The 21,433-nt window shown below is 38.7% G+C and overlaps 1 protein-coding gene across 1 annotated transcript in view; it reads left to right on the top strand.

Annotated features, from left to right (window-relative positions):
• Positions 1 to 16,723, top strand: part of LOC141575616 (uncharacterized) — a 28,993-nt gene extending 12,270 nt beyond the window's left edge. Inside the window, exons 4-5 of the mRNA XM_074355254.1 lie at positions 5,211 to 5,309; positions 14,777 to 16,723. The gene's annotated coding sequence lies outside the window, so the exon portion shown is untranslated. The remainder of the gene's footprint in view (positions 1 to 5,210; positions 5,310 to 14,776) is intronic.
• Positions 16,724 to 21,433: the final 4,710 nt, after the last annotated feature.

Raw genomic sequence — 21,433 nt, forward strand, 5'->3', positions numbered from 1 at the left:
GATGCCCAGAGGAACACCTGTCAATGCTTCCTTGCGTGTGGCCCGAATACCTGGAGTGGCGTCACAAAGAGAGTGGCCAGACATGCCGAGGACAAGCTGGCAGGGACAGTGTAACTCTCCAGTCTAGTGAAAACAAAACAAGGAAACACAGTGCTGAAAGTTGTAACACACATTCATTTCAAATTTGGTATTAGTACCTAAAAGCCAAAGTGCTGACTGCCAGTCAGCTTTATATTTAAGCTTTATACATAAGCTTTATATACTTTATGGGACAGTTTTGTGACTAAAAGTTCATTACAAAGTGGCATTTGCTTGGGAAAACCAGGGCCTCGTGAAGGAAATTGTGCCAGAGCACCCTTCTGAGATATTGCCTTGCAGTGCTGTTGTGAGGATGAGATGTTAAAAATAGTGGCTTTGTAAGCCAAAAACATTACCCCAACATAGGTATTGTTGCTGGTTTATTATCAACATAGTCATGCAAAATAAAAAGGTTTATTATTCCCATGGGTTCATTTGTGGAAATTAAATAACAGGGCCAGGAAAGGCAATATACGTTCTCACTGTCAGATATGCAAATAGAGTAAAGAAGTATCCCCATTTACTCGCCGTCTGCCTGGAGAACCAGGCCTTTTGTCTAACATCCGTCCCCTACAGGTTAACTGGGGAAACTGCTTGCTTAAAGAATCTAGCAGCTATTCTGAGGAAACAACTAGCCAAATATATTCCATTTGATTATGAGTGAAAATACAGGTCTTAACTCGTCTCTTAAAAACAACAACAAAAAACATGTTTTGAAGGTGGGAGATAGGAAATCTGAATTCTGCCCAGAAAGTGATGCTGATATTCAATACTGTCAAGAATATTGAATTGTCTCGTTCAAACTGCTTTTTAAGCCGTATATTACAAATAGGTGAGCTAGGCACTCAGTACAATGCAGTTTCTGTACTAGCTCAGGAATTCAGTGATTCTAAAATATTCTAGGCTCGTGGTCTATTTCACTGTCCCTATAGAATCTTCTGATTAAGTGAGGAATCCCAGGAAGATAGGCATGAAAAGAAGATTTTATTTTTAGTTGTTGCCTTTGGCAAAAGTTCTCTGCTTAAATGGAGGGAATTTATTCTAAAAAAACAGAGTTTTCTTTTCTGCCACGTGAAGAAATAAAAATAGCAAAGGCCTCATAAATTATCATTCCTCAGTGTCAGGTTGTCTAGTTGTGGAGCCGATTGTTAGGTGAGGGCTGTTACAAAGTCACTCTGCAGGCAAAGGCCCCCTGCCTAGTTCCCAACACTAAAGTTACAACTGGAAATAGATTAAGAAGCCTTTGGGCAAAAACGTTATTTTATTTTCATGAACAGGTACAGGTTTCAGAAGAGGCCAGACATGACATAGACTTTCTCATCATTATCATATACCTCCCTTCCACCAGCAGAATTAGTGTCAAAACTACTTACAGCCTCCTGTCCCATTCCTAAAGGACTTCAGGACCTAATGAGCTCCACGTGTGTACGTGCTGGGCGCCTTCTCCTCTGTCCCTGAAGCCACCTTGCTGGGGAGCCTGCTGACAGAGGCACAGAACGGGTCAGGGCTGGTGATTTGGTTTGGCTGCAGCCACCCTGTCTCTATGGTTTGCTCTAATTGGCCTAAAGCAGGAGAAATTCAAAGAGCTTAACTGGATCTTGGCCTCCCCACTGTTGTCTTTATTCTGATCCTAATGGTTCCCTTGCATGCTGGGCTGGATTCTAAGAGAGCCCCCCAGGATCTCCCTCTCTGTGCCCCAGGACTGTGAGTGTGATGGGATATCACGCCCATGCTTATGTTACTTTACATGGGGAACAGAGGGCCTTTGCAGTGCAATTAGGGTTACTAATCAGTTACCTTGAAATAGGGAGATCGTTCACAGGGTCCTACTCTAATCATATGGGCCCTTTCAAAGCAGAGATTTGTATTCAGCTGGTAGCAGAAGCCAGAGAGATTCAGAGGGTGAGAGGGATTTAATATGGGGTAAGTCACAGGCCAGCAGTTGGGAGCAGCCTCTAGAAGCTGAGAGTGGTCCTCAGACAAAAGCCAGCAAGAAAACAGCAGCCTCAGATCTACAACCACAAGGAGCTGAATCCTGCCAATAGCCTTTCCCAGGGTCTCCAGATAAGAGCCCAGCCTGGTCAACACCTTGCTTTAGGCCTTCTGAGATGCTGGGCAGAGATCCCATCAGAGCCCACCTGGACATCTGACCTACAGAGCTGTAGGCTAAGAAACATATGTTACTGAAGCTGCTAAGTTTGTGATAATTTGTTACTCAGCAATAGAAAACCAGTAATCTGTGCCTGAGTAACCCTCTTTGTTTCTTGTCCAGTAACTTGGTTCCTCTGAGGTAAGGACCCTACCTTCCTCTTACCAGATCCTCCTGTCTCTTAACCCAGATTCCCAGCCAAGTGACTGGGTCCCCACTACCTGGGGGATTATGGCCCTGCCCAGGTTCCTGAAAGCTCTGACGCTGACTTATATATAATGGGGGACGCCTGATCATCGGGCTTCCCCGCCTCTTCACGTTCAATGTACGCCCATAACCATTGCCTATCATTCACATGAATTTAGAAAAAGGGCATGAACTTTGAAAGCAGCCAGGATTTTGAATCTCAGCTTCACCACTTACTACTTATGTGAGGTCAAGAAAGTGTTTATACCTCCAGGGACTCATTATTCACACTGTAAAATGGAGATGATAACATTTGCTTTATAAGGACTAATCATAATGTATGTAAAGTATATAGCGGCATGTTATCATTACTACTTTGTGTGTAAGTCCACGCAACTAAATAGTGCATTCTTCCTGCTGAAATGGAATTCCTCCCAGAGCTGTCAGCTGGGTTTGTCCCTCCAATTTCTACTTTGGTGGGTGAGTCTAGTTCCAACCCCCCACCACTCCCAGTTGGCATACCGTATTAACCTCGCCGTGGCCCATTTCCCAGTGCAATACCCCTCTGTTTGTTCATTCACCCATTTATTCATTCATCAAGGACCTACTATATGTCAGGCACCCGGAAAAGGCACAGGGATATACTAGTGAGCCAAGCAGGTGAGATACCAGACTTTAGATTCTAGTGTGATTCCTACATGCTGGAGCCATTTTATAAGGTGTATGGATTTATTGCAGTTTTGAAGTTACATCAAGACTTTGAGTCATAATAACATTACCCCAAAAATGTATGGAAATGTGATCAACATTATTCTTCCATCAAAGAACCTTTCACATCTGATAGCTAAGATTTAATATTTCTTTTGCAAGAGAAAAGAACAAAGCTATTGACTTTTATGTGGCAGTGAAGTGCTCGTGAGGTACCTCAATGAGTTAATGAAAAAAAAAAAAAGGCACTTTGTTTCAGAGATTTGGGTTATTAATCCACAAGGCTGTGGCTGAGGCTGGGAGTACTGTAGAAGTACGTGAACAATTTGCTGGTTAGATCTCAGACTAGCTATGCCTTCTAATTAAAAGGGGGGAAAGTCCTCTTAACCTCCCATTGGAAGCAAGCCCTGACTCTCCGTGGAGATCATTTGTAACCCAGAAGAACTCATTCCAGAGAACCACTGAATTCACCTCAATGGCAGTTTATCACAGAGGGTGTCCAGGCTGAACAGCATAACTGCATGAAATGCCTGTCTGTGTTGGACCAATCTAAAGCCATGGGTTTTGTAAGGGAGAGCCCTTCGCTGAGATGTTGGCCCAAGATCATCAGTATCACCGTTTACAGCTTGTGCTGCAAAAGAAGTAAATAAAAAGTGAAGCTAAAAAGAAAACAGGGTCTTCATTGAGTTGCCTCCTATTTACCAGTAATCCCACCAAGTGTTTTTTTGGATTGGCAAAACTGAGCTCTACATATTTATATTGGTAACATTTTCCAGTAAGTTCTATCAAAAGGTGTCTGAGCACCTTGTGCTGTGAAATTCAGAGAAATGGAAAACATTAAAACAAATAAGCCTTGGTTCCCAGTACGGCCTCCTGGAAAAGAAATTCTACCTTTCCAAGGGCATCAGACTAAATGAGGGCTCAGTTCTTAAATTCTTTAATCAGTTGCCTTAGAAACCAGGAGAACATGGTAAGCACCTCCAGTTAGCAAGGTAATACAGTGATAGGTCTAATCACTTGTTACTGGCCAGATACACACTTGCGTAAAGGTGAAATTGGTATTATTCACTGTGACTGACGTTCTGCATTTTCAAATCATCGGCACTTAAATAAAGCAAAAAGTCTTATCTCCTACATGACAAAGAAGAAGGAAGGAATGCTAAGTACACTGGGATTATGAATTCTTATTTATTAGCCAGTGGTGATTTATCTCAGCTGGAAAGCACTCAAAAAAAAGTGAAATTTTATCCTGTTCAACAAATTATTTACTGAATTCCTTCTATGTGCAAGGCATGTAGGGAAAACCAGTAACAAATGATTTTCACTCCCATTTCTGGAAAGCACCAAGAAGTTTACAAAATAAAATGATACACACCATGCTATAAATATGAAAATGATAAGAGAAAAATGTTCTTTTGTGTATTTAATTTTGCCAGAGGAAGACAGATTTTGAGTTTATAGGTAAACTAAGGAATCATCACATTTTAAAATTAAATCTTTGCGACCTCACAAGCATTTAACATCCACTCAAAGGTACACATATAACTAAAAGTAAAGATCATAAGTTGTGGGCTCTGAAATCAGTCCCTAATTCCATTTTCAAAGAGATTTAACTCTTAACTAGCATTGCTAAATGAAGATTCTAATAGTTTTCAAAATTGTCTTCTATGTGTCTCCCTGTAAACTTATTCCAGCCCTATTTGTGCCAAGATAACGATACCCTCTCTCTTTTTTCTCATGTTCTTACTCACAGTTAATTCTTTATACTCTATTGCATCTTTTTTCTCCTCTTCCCCGACTCTCCTTCTCCCTCTCTCCGTCTCCAAGCCCGGATAGCAAATGTTAAACATCTAGTTTCGTATTTCTCCATTCTCGTATCTTGTACCCACACAGGGGAGAGGGGAATCTCTGTTTTACCAAATGGCATTATTTTATATGCTTTCCTCAATTACCAGTGCATAATGTCCTTTGAGGTAGGTGATATAAGTCCAACTTACTCTTTTGGTAGATGTATAATGCTCCATGTTTTGAATATACCACGGTTTATCTTCTCATTCCTCCATTAATGGTGAATCACTCTGTTTTTCAGTATTGGGCCTCCACAGCAGAGCTGCCGTCAGCATCTGCACGACTAGCCCTTTCATTCCCATGGCACAGGAGCACAGGCATGAACCCTCTCTTCCAAACCGTATGTATATTTTTTATTTTAAAAGTATTTCCAGATTGCTTTCTGAAAAGTGCCTCTACCGGTCGTGCATAAGAATATCCTTTCCCCAAATTCCCACCTATAGTAGATGTAATCTTCCTTTAAAAATTTTCAAACTGATGTGTATAATGTTATTTTTTCATTTTAACTTGCATTTCTCTGACTAGTAAAACAAACAAAAATTTTTGTTTATTGCCCATCTGGACTTGTCCCTCTACTATAAATTACCCATTCATATTCTTTGTCCATTTTTCTTTGGTGTGTTTTTATCTTATGGTTATCAGTATACAAGCTCTCATTTCATATTTTGAATAATAGTACTTTATCTGTGTTGCAAATATTTTTTAAACACTGATTTTCATGTATCACCTCATTCATTTTCTTGTTCTATGTTTTTACATGTTGTGACTTAATTTACCTGGAATTTATATGGTGAAAAATGAGGGTCAAATTTTACTTTCTCTCAGGTGGAGAGCCAGTTTTACCAGCACCATTTATGAACTAAACTATTCTTTTCCCACTGAATTAAAATGCGGTATCTTTTTTCCTGCCCCTGCCTGATCAGTTTGTAATTTCTGTGCTAGTACCTCCTTATTTAGATTATGGCAGCTTAGAGAATGTTTTATCATCTGTTATGTTTATTCCCCCCTCACTATTCTTGTTTTCTTAATTTTATTGACTACTTTATTTATTCTTTATTATGAATTTTTAAATCATCTTTTCAAATCCTCCCCCCCAGAATACCCTCTAGTTTTTAATTGGCATTGTACTGAATTTATATACTAATTTTGAGAGCATGGATGTCTTTAGCCTTTTAACTCTTCTGATCTAAAGATATGGTATATTGATCCACTTGTGCAGAGAGTTTTTTCTTTACAGAAAAATTCATGGGTGTTTGTTGTTGTTGTTTTTACTATATAGGTCCTGTGTCTTTTTTGTTGGTGAATTTATTCCAAAGTTTTTCATAGATTTTTGTCATGATAGTGATGGTAATATGTGTTCTAATTTTTATTTTGAGATGAATGAAATTCTGGTGCGTGGAAAATCGATTGCCTTTTTCATATCTGTCTTATTTCATCAATTCTGAAACATACATTTTCACATCTCTGAAAATGAGATATATCCTATAATGATGACATCTTAATTATAATTGGCAACTCTTTTCCTTCTTGGGAGTACATAAAGTAAAGGGCTATCTTAAAATCCATGGCATCTTAGATTTTTTGAAATATGATATAACAATAAATTTACCACATTTTCCTCATACTTCTATTTGGTATTACTGGAATTTCTTAGATTATCTAAGTACATAATCATATCTCCAAAAAGATATAATTTTATCTTTTTTCCAAATTTATAACCAAATATTTCATTTTCTTGTTGAGGGTAAATATTGCTGTGTTGTTTTATGTTATGGAATGGTTAGCATAGGAACGATTTTAATCTTACTGTTGACTTTTTAGAGGTTTTAATTATAAGTAAGTGACTTCTTATTTTATTTAGAGTTTTTATTGGAAATGTCTAACAAATAATAACAAATGCCTTCTAAGCATTTTACCTTTATTGGTAAAATCACATGGTTTTTCTCCTGCACCATATAAAATCACAATAATAATTTTCATGATTTGGAACCATTCTTGCATTCTTGAAATTAATTCTGCTCAGCATATTGTAGTTTGTGTTTCTAGATGAAATATTGGGTTCAGTTTGATCATATTTTCATTTGAGTTTGTTTTTGTTTTTGTTTTTGTTTTGCTGCTGTATTTATACAGGTTGGCTTGCAGTGTTTTATCTGTATTGTCATTAGTAAGTGTTAAAATTAAGTTTCTTTTATGAACTGCGGGAACATTTACATCTTTTCCTATGATCTAGAATAGTTTAAATACTTGAATGAATAATTGCTAAGAATTTGGTTAAACTTAGCCACAAAGGCATCTAGTCCTATTAACTTCTTTAGTGGCTTCTTTTTATTCATCTTTCCAGTATTTTCTGAAGCATTTAGAATGCTAAAGTTGTCCTCTTTTTAGATCAATTTTAGTGATTTACATTTGTTATAACATAAGTTTCTTCTGAGTTATCAAATGGGTTACCACACATTTTCTTAGGCTTTTTAATTTCTTCCACATCTGTGGTTATGACTCCTTCCTCCTTTCAGATTTTTCACATTTTGTACCTTCTCTTTTCTAATCAGGTTTATGTGCTATCTAGCTATTTTATTAATATTTTTAAATAGCTGAGTTCCATGTTTGTTTAACCTTTAAGCTTTTTTGTTTATTTTCTATTTTATAATTTTTTTATTTTATGTTTATTAATATGTTCTGGTTTATTTTGTATATATTTTAATCTCCTAGAATAACTACAAAGGTACTTTAATTTTTAATCATCCTTTAGTAACAGTGCCGCTTAAATCTATAAATTTCTCTGTGTATAACTTCTGTCTTCCATAAATTTTGAGTTGATGTGTTCTTATTTTTGCTGCCTTGGGGATAGTTTGTAATTTCTGTTTTTATTTTTAACTTTGATCCAAGAGTTATTGAGGAATGTTTCTTAATGTCCCAATTGATTGTATAGCTATCAGGGAACATGAATTGTAAAATCAGCACTTTGGATTTTAAGCTTACGTTTTGGCCAGGCATATTCTTGTAAGCATTCCTGGGACACTTGAAAAATTATACAATCTATTTAAAGGATGTAAGATTCTATATTGGGCTATTGATAGATCTTGTTAATTATATTACTCATTTCTTCTACATCATTACTTTTGTTTTCTTTGATTTAATTTGAATATGTGTGTTGAAATCTCCCACTTTTTTGCTTTATACTTTTTGCTTTATTTGGTAGCTATGCTGTTTGATGCTTTGGAGTTAAAAAAATGCAAGTAAATAAAAATATATTTTCTGGTTCTGGAGATTTCAAAAGAGGTCCTGGTCATTGACCTCTATCCAGGGCTTATATTCAAATACCCACAGAAAATATTCTACTAAGCACTGCAAGCAAGTTCAATCATGTGCTCCCTTCTATCTGAGCAGTAAATAGTTTGACAAGAATGTCTTTACCTGTCTACCTATTTTACAGTTATCTACACACTGGATCATCAGTGTGCTTAATGGTTAAGACTGTGAGCTCTTGAGATGAAATGCCTGGTTTCTAAAAACTTGTCCTGTCACATAAATGATTTAACTTTGTCCAGCTCTATTTTCATGCCTGATAAATTGGAGATAATGCAGTGTACCTCATAACATTATTGAGACAATCCAGTGATGGAATCCATAGAGGAAACTTGGAGTCAGGCATGGAGTGTGGAGTACTCAATAAAAGTATACACTCAACAAAAATCACCTATCGATATTGTGCTAAGTTTTTACAGCTCTTCTAAGACTGTGTGTAAATATGCTTTGAAAAGACCATAAAGTTACATACAAGTGTATATCAGTAATAGTATTATTAGAGCAAACAAGAGCATTGCAGTTCCTTTCAAAAGATAGTTATGTTACATATAATTATAGAGAATAAAATTATATGAAGTTAATACAATAAAAGAATACCAAAAATTAAGTACAGGTCCTTCGAGGACAGGGCTGTGCTCCATCCCACAGCAGTGGAGCCGCAGTTCCTGGAGCAAAGCTGGGCACGCTAGAGAATAAAGCAAAATGTTTTTTGTGACTTTCTGTGATCAAGCACTGTTCTCAATATATTCTTGCTGGACTAAACAGAATCAGGATTCTCGTATTATCTCATGTTTCTGAGACAAAAAGGATGCCTCTAAAACATCTTGTTAAAAACACTTTTAAAATTATCACTGGGGTAGTATCTGTCAGGAGTCATTATTTACAAACTAAAATCAAAAAACAGTAAATCAAAAATCATGAAACCTGACAAACTTTGAAAGACATTTAAAACTCTCTGCTTCCATTTCCTAATGTATAGAATAGGCTTATATTTTTAAAATATTAGGACATCTCCATTATCTTGCCACTTTGAATCCCTATGAGTCAATAACTTTTGCAGCATAATGCAAAGTGGTCTAAAAAGAAAAAAAAAAAAAAAAGAGTTACATCTCCTTGTATGAGTTTAAATCTAGCTTCGGATTCCTGGTACACACTTTAAAACTTTTATAAACCAGGGTATAACAAGCACAATCTAATATAATGCAAATTGAGTACCTGAGCACTGAGAGGGAGAAAAGTGAAGGAGCTGTTAGTGTGACAGGAAGTTCACCACTGATCATCTGAACTCCCTAACACCAGTGGTTTTAAAACTATGGAATGCTTACACATCACCAGCAGAACTTGTTAAAATGCAGATTTCAAGTTCTGTCTCCAGAGATTCTGATGCAATAGGCCTGTGAGGGGACCCAAGAATCAGAAGTTTTATGCAATCCACAATCAGAGGAAGGACATAATGTCTCTGTTTTCTTCCTCTGGAAAGTAAAACATAAAATAATGCTTTACAGATAAAGATATGTCATGGTCTTACTTCAGCTTCATCTCCTCACCAAATGGGGAGGAAGAGATAAAACAGTCCTTGAAGACTCTTCTAGCTCTGTGACACCCATGTGTGTAAAAGTCCAGGCCTCGTGCATCACACAGACATTTCTTAAATGTACCAAAGATCTGCACTATCTCGACTTTCCACCTAGATGTTTACCAGGGAGAAGTCTTCATTTACAGTATGGCAACTTATCGTTACTAACACCATTAGAAATTGCATCATCATCACAAATAGATCAAAAATTTACCAGCCAACCGGAAAACATTTACTAGCAGTAAGTCATGGAAAGTCAATATAATTAAGTAGAGAAATTATCTAAGAAAAGCATTAACCCTCTAAGGAAAAAAAAGAATGGGAAAGAACACAGGACATTTACAGCACAAGAAAAATAACTGGTTCAGACCCTGTGGAAAACATTCACATTCTCTAATATTTAAAGAAAAGAAAAGCAAAACAACAAGGATTTCAATTAGTGAACAATTTTAATGACAAGAACTCCATTTATAAGGATATACAGTCCTGCTGTTGATTTTTAAGTTTTTCTGAAAAATAGTTTGTATTACATATCAAGAACCTTTAAAGATTCAAACTATTTTAGTAATTCTTGTCTAGGAGAAAATGTTAAGGAAATAGTAAGAAATTCAAATAAGTATTGCTAAAAATGCTCATTCTAGAATGATCATAAGAACAATAAGTTAGAAACAATCTACACATAAAAAATGATGTGATTGCATAATTGATGGTCTATTCACATTGTAGAAATAGTGTATATAGCCATTAAATTCTGCTTGTTTTTAAAGAACATTAAATCATGAGAGAAAATGTTCAATATAAAATATTAAGCAGAGATAAAAGGGTTAAAGTTCTAAATATTTATTTTTGCACACATCTGTGTGCATATATAACTGGAAAAAATTGCATCAAAGTCTTGAGTGTGTTTCTGAGTAGTAGGATTATGGGTAACTTCAATCTTTCCCTTTATGATTTTCTATACTTTCTGACTATTCTGCAATGCACATAGAATCTCACCTGTGGAGCTTGTTAACTGTTGACTCCTGACCCCACCCCGAGAGTTAGAAAACTGAGGCTAGGTTCAGTACTGTGTATTTTGGACATATATCCCAGGTGACTCTAACGAAGTCTAAATCCAAGGACCAGCATTTGAGAGCCACTGGTATGACATATCTGTCCTAGGTGGGCTTCTCAGCAACAGTCCCTGAGACGAGGATTTACATGCAAGTGACATGTTAGGGAAGGGCTCCAGCAGAGACAGGGAGCAGAGCAAGCAGGCCCTGGAGAGACAGTCAAGCAGGGCAGGATTTTAGGCGAGGTCTCAGCCTTAGTCTGGTCCCAGCAGGAGCTCTGGACGCAAATTATTCATTTACCACTCCGTCACTGGCTGCAGCCTCATCTAGTGGGTCACCTCCTGAGCACTTCCAGTCCTCTGTGTGCCGCAAAGCTCCTCCAGGAGCCCAAGGCAGCCTAAGGCAAGCGGACGGCCAGAGCTGGTAACCAGGCTCCAAGGAGATCAGGGTGGAGCGCAGACAGTATTTCTACCAGGGTTTTCCCAGTTCTGTAACAGAGAGAATATAAATGCTCATTTATTTCAAATGCTTCTATATGCAGAGGAAAACACTTAACAGATATAAGGCCAGTTATTAACTGTAGGCAGTAAGATTGGAGAAAGGAAACTTTCGCATACTACTTTCCACACTTCTATGGTGTTAAGACTTTTTACAATAGGCATCACTTGCAATACTTCTGTAAGGAAAAAAAATCTGTTAGGAGAACAAGTTTTACTACCAAAAACCCAATTATGTATTTTGTTTCATTTAATCACATATTCCTGTTGTTTTTGTTGCAATAACTAGGAAAGTAACACCGTCTGAATAAAAATTAATAACCTAGACTGTTAAAATGCTTAAGTCCATTCAGTAATTAACAGATTGCATTCTTACCAAGTATAAATGATATTCATGGTATGCTCAGAAAGAAATAAGCCTTGTTAAGGTTTAAATCTAGAAGGGGAGTTAACTGGTTTTGCAGTCTGCAGGCACTGGAAGTTTGGTTCTGATTGTAAGATACGATCCACCCATTCTATATGTCATCATCTATATCAAAAAAGCATTGCAGGAAAATTTTTTAAATTGCCTTTAGAAATGTGTTTTAAAAGTACTTTGGAATTTTAGATGAAAGGTAAGGTCACATTTGGTTAAAGCTTTGCCTGCTTTGGCTATAATTGGATAATAGCAATTGGTCAGGCTTGTGCATTAAGAGGAGAAATCTACAGCCATAAGAAATGAAATAATGCCATTTGCAGCAATGTGGATGTACCCAGAGATTATAATACTAAGTGAAGTAAGTCAGAAAGAGAAAGACAAATATCATATAATATCACTTATATGTGGAATCTAAGATATGATACAAATGTAATTATGTACAAAACAGAAACAGACTCACAGACACAGAAAAGAAATGTATGGTTACCACAAGGGAAAAGGGACGGGGGAGGGATAAATTAGGAGTTTGGGATCAGCAGATACAAACTACTACATATAAAATAAACAAGGTCCTACTGTCTAGCACAGGCAACTACTTTCAGTATCCTGTAATAAACTACAACAGAAAAGGGTATGAAAAAGAATACATACATATATGTATATGTATAACTGAATCACTTTGCTATAAACCAGAAACTAACACAACATTGTAAATCAACAGTACTTCAGTGAAAAGAGACAAATAGTCTAGCAGCTATATATAGTGTCAATTAGAGGAGCAAAGAATGGTAGCAGGAAGGTCCATTAGAATTCTCCTAGAATAAACCAGGAAAAAGGCAGTGAAGGGGATAAATAATGGTAAAGAAGGAAGCACTTGTCCTGTCTTTCCCACAGGATCTGGCCTGTGGTAACCAAATAGTAAAGGAAGACAATGATGATTTTAATAATTAGAAAACATACAGGAATTACTGTGGAGATGAAAATTAGCAGAAACTACGGGGATAGAAGGGCTGAAAGAGAGAGTGTGGTCAAAGATGACTGAGAACGATAGTGACTGATTTAGCAACAATGTTGAATTAGTAAGAAAATGCTGAATTTTAAATAGAGGTGGATATAGACAGAAGGATATTCGGCAGGCAGTGGAAATAACTATAAGTGCCTTGAACTTTTGAAGCAGCTAGAAACAAATTTGAGCCATCACTAGTGGGGCGATGGTAGAAGCTGAAAGAGGAGATAAAGAGAGCAAAGGGTAACAAACTAGAGAGAAAGAACAGGGATGGGAACCATGGGCGTGACCAGATCTGGAGAGAAAGATCCTGAAAGAGGCAGGGAGGAGAGGGAGATGGGCTTAAGAACGTTAAGTGTCACTGAAAACAAGACAGGAGGCCAATCCTGGGAAATGTCAGGAAGATAGAGGCAGAATACGCTGTTGATTGTCACTGTTAGGAAACTGCAAGTTATAAAACAACCTTATTTCCATCAATTTTCACGGCTCAGCAATCAGAGTCCCAGAAGAAATCAAAAGTATTTTTTATTCTATATAACCAAGAATTTATATAGCTCAAAAAAAAAAAAGTATTGCATTTTATCTGGCTAAATTTTCCCCAGAGAATACAACCCTGTCCTTATTCCATATTTATTTAAATTACTCCTTTTATCCTCAATGACACACACAAAAAAATTCTGCAATCTTTAGACCACCCAGGGAAGAAATTAGACCTGTTCTCTTGAGTCATGAAAGATTTCACGGACTTCAAGTATAATCCATGGTAACCCCCCCCCCCCCAAAATAAAGCAAGCAGTCATGATTTGGTTTAGGTAACCAAGCAGACATTGAAAACACAACTGAGGTGAGCAGATACAAGAAGTTAGGGGAGGATGCAGGCGGTGTGTACCAGTTCACAAGCCATGGTTAGGTATAGGAGAGAACACAGCCTTGAGAAAGAAGGAAGAGTTTCGCAGGTGAGAGCACACATGCCTAGTCCAGCACCTGAATGACCTTCATGGCCTTGGGACCATGGCCCCTGTGTTCTCACTTGCACTACTCCCAGCACAAGGGCTTACTTACTTCCCTATAGTCTTGACCTGCACTGTTCTAAATTTCAGGAGCCTTTAAATTTAAGTATTCAATTTATGAATTGTCCTCAGATTACTAATATTTGTTCCTGTTTCATGCTTTTTCAGAGCAGTTCATACCCTGATCCAAAATGTATTTATACACACACACGTGCGCGCGCGCGCACACACACACACACACACACACACACACACACACGTTGTGCTATTAACTATTTTCAGAAATCCGATTAAACCTTAGACCCCAAATTTAAAATTTAATTTTTTAACCGTCACCATTAAATTGTTCCTTGGTATAAAATGACCCAGATTTTCAACATGAAATATATTTGTTATCCTGGCTATTTGCAATTTGGGAAACCATTTTCACTGCTCAGTGACTTGTATCATATAGGTGGCATTTGTATTATTTTAAGCATCTACACACATTTCTGTTATGATTATGGTGATTAAAATAAATACACTTCCTAAGCATTTGCAGGAACTTAATAACATTGCTGCAGAAACAACTGTCAATGCCTCTGGACTCTGTGTCTATGCCTTATGGAATGGGCTACACTATACCTGAGAGTTGAATTGTGCCAGCCATTTGGCTGAGATTTTGGATGGATGGAGTGATCCTTAAAGATGATCAGTCACTTCATCCTACTCATTTCACTCTATGGAGCCAATGCATTCTCTTTGGCATTCAGCATTTTCAAGGAATCAGAACCAGTAGCTTTATACAATGTACTCCTTTCTTTTAAGAATAAAGTGGGAGGAAAAATTGGATTTTCCCATGTTATTGTCCTAAAATAAATAAAATTAATTCTGTGTAGATCTGAGCATGTGTAATAGGAATAACAATCCTAAAATTATTCAAATTATCGATTGCTTTGGCAGGGTAATGACACCCATGATCACCGATCCAGATCACTGTAACAAATGTCATAATAATGAAGAAGTCTGAAATACTGCAAGAATCACCAAGATGTGACACACAGACGTGAAGTGAGCAAGGGCTGTTGGAAAAATGGTGCTGCTGGATTTGCTCAACACAGTGTTGCCACAAACCAGTTTGTAAAAAACATGACTATCTGTGAAGCACAATAAAGCAGAGCACGATAAAGCCAGGTATGTGTGCACTAATCAAAGCTTGGGCCAACATAAGGAAAAATCATTCACATTTTACCTGTTTGTGACTTCCCTCCCAGTCTGTCTACTATATAGTTTTACATAGTTACATACTTTTATGCTCTGCTACTTTCTCTTAAAATATTTTAAGCTTGCTTCTCTGCTTTTCCATAGTCTTTATAATTATCACTTTTCTGACTGTGTACTATTAAATCAGGTGGTTCTTCCTTATTTTACTGGTCCTTTCCACTATTGTTGAACAATTAGGCAGTTTCCAACTTTGTCCCTATTTTGCTGAATAATGCTATAATGAGAATCTTTGTGCCCATGTCTTTTTTCACTTTTTTTCCTACAATTTGTCCTTGTGGATTAGGAAACAATGATTTTTTTTTAGCCCCAATGTAGTACGATGACTCGAGAATATAAGAAAGTTTTAAGGTTGCGTTTTGTTCTGCATAGGCTCGGGAACATTTTTTTTTTTTTTTTTTTTTTGTGCCAAGTCGCTGTCCCTCCTGGGTTTCTCTCTGCTCACTGCCGATGTCACCACATAATAGATGACAGTACTGCCTTCTGTGGGCCCAGGACCTTACTCCAGGCTCCTCTGCCCACCTCTGCCCCTGGGCCCTGCATCCTCCCAGCCCTTAGCTTTTCACGCCAGTGGCACAGCTGAGCATCTGCCTGGCTTTGGTTCTAGCATTTACCATTTGGGTTGGAGGGTGCCCACAGCTCTATAGAGCACCGCAGTTGCAGGCAGCTTGTCAGAAATCCCAGTCTGAGCCCATGGCCAAGATACCCTACCCAGCTCAAGCCCAGCCACCTGGAACTCAGTAAGTTTAAGAGGAGGACTCAGACATAATGAGAACAGTAAGACTGGCTCAGAACTTTAGAGCTTCTTACTTAAACTGCCCTTCCAGCATTTCCCTCGCTGCAGTGGTTAAAAGTGTGGCCTCTGCAGTCCTCTTTGAAGTTGTATCCCCTCAGGCAAGTTTGCTTAGCCTCTGTGGGCCTCAGTTTCCTCACCTCTAAGTTGGGGCTCTGTGTGTGAGTGCTTAGGACAATGCCTGGCACAGGGGCAGTCTTCATAGGCATTTACTCTGATTAGTCCCTTCACAAACCTGGGGAGATAAATATGATTGACAGGCACCATAAAAAAAGGCATAATTCTCGCTAGAAAAGCAATAACTAAAGATGTAAAGCACTTGTATGAGCGGCATTGATCTCAGGACTCTACACACGTTGTCTGTTAAACTTTTCAACATCACCTGAAGCAGGTGCTATGACCCCCATTTAAAGATGAGTAATGGGAGGCACAAGGGCGGTAACACCCCCTGGGATCTCGCACTGGGGTCAGGATGCAGGGATTCGGACTTAGGAGTATGGTTCCAAGGATACACTCCTAACTGCTAGACATACGGCCTCTCTGAATAAAGCAGCAGAAATTTAGTGGTTCATGAAGGAGAGAGTAGCTAACAAATTACCTAATCTTTAGCAGTGTGATTCCTCTGTGGCTGCTCCAAGAGAAAAAGTTGAGTTCCGGGGCACTAAAAACTACTTACAGCCTCTACCTCCTGCTTTACTTGGTGCTTTGAACTGCATCCAAATTAAATTCAACACTTACAGTTTTCCAATGCCATTGTGAGTTAATGGTTCTTTTAATCTACATCTTATCTCCCAGCTGTAGTCTTTGTGGCTGTTCCTAACTCTTAAAAGTGCCAGATCAAGGGATATGAGACTTCAGTAAATCCTTCAGAATTTAAGATTAATGGGAAGGAAAGAAATGTCTGATGTCAGTTAAATGATAATGTTTCTAAATAAAGAAGGAAGAAAAAATAACTTTGTCCTCTGCTTATTATGCAGATCAGGAACAGTAAGGAAGCATCTGTATAGTTAGAAGACGAGTGCCCAGGAAGGACCTCTTTGAATAAAGGAATTAATAATAACATTCTCTCTACTATGAGTGTATTGCTGCTGGATTACCACTGGCAGGGGCTGTGTGGTGAGTGCTTGATTTCTCATCCTGGTAATGTAAACAAGGAGGAAATGCTATTGTAGGTAGAGGACGAGACAATGGAGGTGAGTTTTGGAGGCCATGGCTGCCCTTGAAGAGAACATCTCAAAAGTTCAGGAATATGTGTTAAGTGGGGAAGGAAAGAAGAGAAAGAATGAAGCTGGAAATGTAAAGAGAGGCCAGACTGTAAGTAATCCAGTGTGCTGATGGATGGGAATATTCCTGTAGGAAATGGGAATCCACTAAATGATTTTATGGTGGCATGACCGGCATATTTTTTCCTGCATATATGTTTACACAACATGTGCATACAGTTTCTGGAAGGCTCATTAATGTCCTGAAGTCTTCCTTGAAGCCTTTAAGAGTTTCCAGAACTGAGATGAAAAATCTTTATACCAGTGATGGTTGGATCTTGGGATAAGTCTCCCCACTCGGGGAGGGCAGGGTACGATGAGAACAAAGCTAAGAAAAGAGCCTGGGGATGTCAATATTTATGAGACAGACTGAAGGAGATGCTCTTCTAAAGAAAAATGAGCACAACGGTCATGGGGGTAGCAAGGAATGGGCATAACTCAATCAAGGAAGGAGATTATTTCAAAGAAGAGGAGACAGACTCACATAATGTAGAGACAAAGTAAGATGGTGATTAAAAGACATCATTTGGATTAGTGGACACTTGCTGTTTGTTGCCTACTTTTTATTCTTCTACTCTCTGGGAAGAGAAGTCCAAATTTCCTCTGAGAAATCTAGGCCTTGCTTCTCCCATTCTCAGCCATATGCATCATGTGGGATTGACCCCAGACCTAGTTCCAGAGGACTGCATCTTCCTGTCACAGTGATGGGTTCAGAGATGGGCACATAAAGGCAGCCTGTTGAACCTTAGGATCTTATTAAAAATTCTGGGACATGGAGGCTCTGGATGTGAACAAGAAGACAAATGGCTTTGAGAGCTTCTGATGGCCATCTCAGGACAGAGGGCCAGAAAGAAGCCAGCCAGGTCATTGGTCATCTTGATAGGCCCTGGATCAAACCTTTCCTAAAGCTAATCTACCTCTGAACGCTTTAGTTTCATGAGCCTATTTAAATCAGATCTGCTGACACTTTCAATAGGAAGCATCCAGACTGATGCATCTGTTTGCAGAAACCCAGTACAGTGATGATGACAGAACTAAGACTGCTGTAGGCTAATGAATGAGTGGAAGACACAACACTTCAGCACTTTATTTCTGCCGCAGATTTATTGTGGCCATGTGAAACAAAATACAAGTGTTTTTTATTTATTTTTTTTCATTCTTTTCCTCATACAGGCTTTAGGGAACATCAAAGAACAATGTATTCTCTTTTGGCTCCTTTTCTAGGACACAGGTGATAGCTCAAAATCTTAGGAGAAGAATGTAAGTGATTCTTCCCCTAATTTATTAATGTAAGCTGGTCAGCCAACATTGAATTTTACCCGCCACTGTTCTTCCCCCTTCTTAGTAAGCTATGCAGTGTAGCTCTATTGACTTCAGATTTTCCTGCCCCCAAAAGCAAATCTAGACATTCTTCTGGAAACTCCTTATCCAAAACTCACCTCTTGCCTCAACCATTAAAACTCACAATGACTTGCTTCATTGTTTTCATTCTTGCCTACATTCAGTCTAGTCTCTACACAGCAACCAGAGCAATCTTTTTTTTTTTTAAATGTAAAGTAGATCATTTTCAGAATTGCCCAGTTGCTTCCTACTGCTCTTAGAATTAAATGTGTAATAGGGTTTCTTTGAGAAAAAATTAGATTATATCTGTAAAGAGCTTAGAACAGTGCCTGGAACACGTAAGCACCAAATGAGTGTTAGGCTCATTATTACTTGTTCTCTCTGCCTGAAAAAAACCTTCTGCCACCACGTTCACTTAGTCAAATCTGTCTGTCTTCTTTAAGATTCACGTCAAGTATCTCCTCCTCTTTTCTAAGCAAAGGACTTTCTCCGTGGTGCTCCTGTGGGATCTAGCTCATGCCTATGTGATGAAATATACCAAGTTTATGTACAGTTACTGTGTTTACTGATCAGCATCAGTAAGCTCTGGACCATTTGGGTATCCAACACAAATAAATGCCTGACATTTTGTGGCTGATACGTTCTAGGAGTAAGTGAAATTTTGTTCACTGCTATTTCTTTGCCCACAGGCTTATGTATCCCAAACACTAGCAGGTTATTTTCTCCTCTTACGGAACCCATGTTCCACCTTTCCTAACTGGGACTGTTCATTATCATGGGTTCCTGACCATTAGTACCTACCCTTTGTTACAGTTTCCAACCACGACCAGATGTCAAGGTGACCTTTACCTGTCAGTAATAGCAACATCACTTATTCTCTAGAGCCCCTATTGTGCCAGAGAGGCCCTAGGTGATGTGGCAGTTGTCTCTGACATGGGTAACTGGGAGGCAGTGTGACCAAAGGGAAAAGTCCCTACCAGGATTTGGGGAAATTCACTTACTATCTCTAAACCATCTCTAAACTTGGCTTCTTCACTTACTGTGCACTTCAAGTGGAATAACAGAGACCATAACTCCATATAAATGTCAAAGGACTTTGACCACCCAGCACTGCACTCTCCATGCGGCAGCCATGGTCTATATGTGCTACTGAGCACTTGAAATGCAGCTAGTCCAAAAGGAATGGTGCTGTATGTGTAAAATGCACACCAGATTTCAACGACTTAGTATGAAAATAGGGATGCAAAATATCTCATTAATAATGTTTATGTTAAGAATATTTTGCATATCATGGATTAAATAAAACATATTAAAATAATTTCACTTATTTCTTTTTACTTTTTCAATGTGGCTATTAAGAAATTTTAAATTATATATTTGGCTCACCGTATATTTCTATTTCTACTGATCTAGAAAAGGACTCCCAACTTCTTACACATCTGAAAACATGTTGCCATGAGCCTTGGTGCCAACAGCACCCTGCAGTTGGCTTTTCTGACTCCTACCAGAGTGAGTGGAGGACTTGTGCTATAACATCCTTGTGGGTACCAGTGCTACATTTTCAAGAAGACTGGTAAACAGGAGGCAGAGGTGATAACTGTGAAAGTCGTCTAGGCTAGCCTGCTCGCCCCGGGACTAGACCCCATCGCTGAGCTCATTCGCTCACTACTTAGGAGTGTTTATGTCCTCTATTGGCTTCTGGCAATTCCTGTAATGTCTGTGTCCCTGTAGGTTTGAAATAATTTCTGATTCACAGTAGAGAAGTATCTTCGCATTGCTCTAAACATGCACAATTAATAGATCAAATGCTGGTATGATAGTAATGAAAGTAAAGTTTCTTATTTTGCTAGAGCGTTGTTAAATATCAGCAGAAGCAGATGTGTTTTCTGGTGGCTGCCTTTGGAATTGCTCCGGGAGCTATCTGCACTTCCTACTGAGAGCTTACCTCCCCAGAACGTTAACTCGTTCCTTAACCAGAACTAAAATGGAAATCCAGTCACATCTCCATTTTTCTCTTGGACACAAAAGTGAATATAAGCTTCCGATAAAAGCCATGGAACAACCGTCTGGAGGGGAAGAGCAGCAGTGACTCAGTCTGAGCACAGGAGGGTAGAAGGAAAGACCTCACCGGTGAAAGGCCGGGCCTCGTCGGCCGTCAGTGCAATTCCACCAGAGAGGAAGCATAATTTCTTAATTAGAATGTAAGCAGAGAAGCATGACTGCAGAGGAATTGCAGGCTTCTCAGTGACCAAAGAATGCATGCTCTGAGTCATCACTGTCATCTTATCACATTATTGCCTGTGTAATTGAGGGAAAGAGGAGGGCGAATGAGGTGGGGGAGAAGCCTGTGTGTATCTGGGGTTTGTCTGGGAATGTATATATGAGGGTCCTTACACCTGGGCCATTTCTTTCATTCATTCACTCAACGAGTACTTATTAACATCTACTACGGACCAGGGCGGTACCCTAAGCCCAGAGGATATAGCAGTGAACAAAGTCCCTGCTCCCAAGGACCTTATATTCTAGTGGAAATTCCTTCAAGCGAGCTGTGTATCCCATATGTGTGATCTAAAGTTCTCTTGGTGCCTTTGCTTCAGTGGCCTGAATTTCACATCTTTCTGAAGCCTTATGAACTAACACATAGCATAAAATCCAGATTTAGAATTCAAGGGAGGAGGTGAGGGAGACTCAGTTCTGAAACCCTCTTCTTACTGACAAAACCTTTATAGAGTTCCATAAATAACTCTTACTGAAAGAAACCTTTGTTCTTTCTTTAAGACTGATAAGAAAAGGTAGCCCTTCTTACAGTTGGGTAAACAGCAATCGCCTTGTTCCTTATCTTCCTCCCTCCTCTTGAATCCAACTTGGATGCTTTTTCTGGTGTCTGCATCCCTGGCAGGGGACACACAGAGTGAACACAGTGCTGGAGGAAGCAGAGTTGAA

This window comes from Camelus bactrianus, chromosome 3, assembly GCF_048773025.1.
Source record: "Camelus bactrianus isolate YW-2024 breed Bactrian camel chromosome 3, ASM4877302v1, whole genome shotgun sequence".
In the NCBI taxonomy this organism is placed as follows: domain Eukaryota; kingdom Metazoa; phylum Chordata; class Mammalia; order Artiodactyla; family Camelidae; genus Camelus; species Camelus bactrianus.